The sequence below is a fragment of the Otolemur garnettii genome, unplaced genomic scaffold (genome assembly GCF_000181295.1).
Source record: "Otolemur garnettii isolate 467f Iridium unplaced genomic scaffold, OtoGar3 scaffold00196, whole genome shotgun sequence".
Classification (NCBI taxonomy): Eukaryota; Metazoa; Chordata; class Mammalia; order Primates; family Galagidae; genus Otolemur; species Otolemur garnettii.
The window spans coordinates 481376-484372 of record NW_003852591.1 but is presented as its reverse complement, the minus strand read 5'-3'; positions in this window follow the sequence as shown (position 1 = coordinate 484372).

Genomic DNA, 2997 nt, shown 5'->3' with positions numbered 1-2997 from the left:
AAAAAAAAAAAAAGAAAGGAGAAAGAAGCTGAGGTCGACCCTGCATTTCCAGGACGCTTTGTACAACATTGCAGGGGCAGTCAGTGACACCTGCCAGCTAGAGTTTACGGGTCTTGGAACTTGGAAGTGGGCTGGATCCTCCAGTTCTGCCACCTCACAAAACAACCTGTGCGAGTCACTTCACCTCTTTGTGTTCATCCTCCCAGGGTTGCCTGCAGTCTAAATGAGAAACTGTGAGTAAGTCTTATCATCTCTCTCCATTCAAAGTAGGACAAACAAGGCTTGGCACCCATAGCACAGTGGTTATAGTGCCAGCCACATACACCAAAGTTGGCAGGATCAAACCCAGCCCGGGCCAGCTAACCAACAATGACAACTGCAACAAAAAATAGCAGAGCATGTGGCAGGTGCCTGTATTCAGAGCTACTTGGGAGGCTGAGGCAAGAGAATCACTTGAGTCCAAGAGTTTGAGGTTGCTGTGAGGGTGACATAGTGAGACTCTATCCCCCCCCAAAGAAAGAAAGAAAGAAAGAAAGAAAGAAAGAAAGAAAGAAAGAAAGAAAGAAAGAGTAGGATGAACAAGAATTGTGCCGGGCAAAGTTCCTTTCCTCAAAGACTGATGGCACCAAGGGAGGGGAGAGCAGGGAGGAATCCGAGTGTGGTCAGTCCTGTGGTAGCCCGGGTAGGAAGCGTCTCTGTATTTTTAGGACAGTCAGGAAAGGCTCCCCACACTGCAGAACTTCAAGCTAGGTCTTAAAGGATAGGTCAGGATCACCAGGCGGGGAAGTTGTGGTTGTCAGAAGCGGTGGAACTATGACAGGGTCACTGTGAGGAGATGGAATCATGAAAAGGCCAAGGGTGACAGTTTTTGTTGGGCTCTTTATGTTTGTGGTGCAGAGGCCACATTTAGCAGTCTGATTTCAAGGGCACCAACCATGGCTCTTTGAAATCATTGGCTCTCAAGACTCCTCTTCCCTGGCTTGCTGGTGGCATTGGTTCCTCTGTTTCTTCAGAGTTAGGGAGAGACCTTGAGCGTGATCTGCTGTGATCCTCTGCACAACAGCAGGTGTGCATTGGGACCACCCCCATGTCACAGTGAGCCACCTGCAGCAGAGCACCCAAACGCGCTTCTCCTAGAGGTCTCCTTGTTCTCCTCCGTCAAGATGCTTTTTTTCCTTTGGTTCCTTTTAGATTCAAATCCCCATTTCAGGTAATACTTGAGGCATTATTTATGTATACTTGAAGTCTTAGTTCCTTTCTTAGCAACAAGTTTTAAAAAGGAGAGAAGCTCACCAGGCACAGTGGCTCGTGTCTGTAATCCCAGCTACACGGGAGGCAGAGGCAGGAGGATCCCTTGGGGAAAAAAAAGAGAAGCGGAGGCAGGGAGGAAACAAACAGGCGGGAGCTGGTGGTCAAAGCCTTCACTGACAAGAAGATAAAATTCCTGGACTGTCAGCGGATTCAGCATTGGTAGCAATTCTACCCTTTTTTCCAAACTAGAGGCCTTGGGAGCTCTGAGAACCAGGACCACTATTTTCATAGCTAATGACCGGAAGGAACCCAGGTGTAAAATCTGGGAGTTTATCAGAATAAACTGCTGTCATTTTAGTTTCCTCTTTCTTTCCTTCTCCCTAGCCCTCTTAGTGATCCAGTGTCATACCCCCAGAGAGAGTGACAGCTGAGAGGAGTGGGGTGGAGAGGAAGGGGACCCCACATGCAGACCCAAGCAGCTGCAAAGATTGTGCAGCATGTGCACGAGGGCTATGGGCAGGGGCAGGAAGAGAGGGTCCCTGGTGGATTAACAGAGGGGGGCAAGTGAGTGTGCTGACTGTGGTTTAAAGAGGCACTGGGGTCTCGGCGCTTGTGGCTCAAGTGGCTAAGGTGCGAGCCACATACACCTGAGCTGGCGGATTCGAATCCAGCCCAGGCCCGCCAAACAACAATGACGGCTGCAACCAAAAAAAAGCCAGGCGTGTGGCGGGTGCCTGTGGTCCCAACTACTTGGGAGGCAGAGGCAGGAGAGTAGCTTAAGCCCAGGAGTTGGAGGTTGCTGTGAGCTGTGATGCTACTGCACTCTACCCAGGGTGACATCTTGAGGCTCTGTCTCAAAAAAAAAAAAATGGCACTGGGATATACATTGATAACTAATGGCTTAAATTAAGGACAGAATGGTCACACCTCGCCACATCCAAGCCCCCACAAAAGACCCCTGAGGTGTGCAAAAGTGAGTACCCTGAACCCAGCTTACCCAGTTTAGCAGGCAAGTGGTTTTAGGTAGTCTCTGGAGCTTGCTTAAGCTGCGTGGTGTCACAATTCTGCTCATGGAGGGCAGGGTTGAGAATGAGAGGGAGAAAGAGAAGGGGAGAAAGAGAGAGAGCGTGCGCGCTAGCTATTGGGTTGCTCAAGTCAAAACCTAACCTCGCCCACCCTCTCAGAGGTTTTCTATTCTCCTTCCCACTTCCAGCCTCCTATCTGAATAGGGAAGTTGTTCCATTTAACTGTAAGAAACTACTTATACATTCCAGAGGTGCAGAAGTGGAACACGGAAATCTAAGTATCAAGAGGTGATGAATAAAAGCAGCTTCCAACCCTGCCACCCAGAGGTGGTGTGGAGGGCACAGGTTAAGGCCCTGGGAGTGCAGCTTCGGGACGCGCCAGACCTGGGGGCTCCTGCAGCCGGCTTCTGTGCCGTCTTCTGTGCCGGGAGTCACTATGGAGGGACACTGGAGGTGGGGCAGGGGGAGGGCGGCCCCACCCTAACTGTCCAGCTTCTGAATTTGAGAGAGAGCGAGAGAAGGGGCTGCCGAACTGCCCAGGTGGCACCATTGGGCCCCCCCGGGGTAAGGTTAGCAGAGAGGGACTCTGCCTCCCCTGTCAATGTCAGTATTAGTCCTAAAAGGGAGCCTGTAGGCCGGGCAAATTGGCTCATGCCTGTAATCACAATACTCTCCGAGGTTCAGGCAGGTGGATCGCTTGAGCTCAGGAGTTCAAGACCAG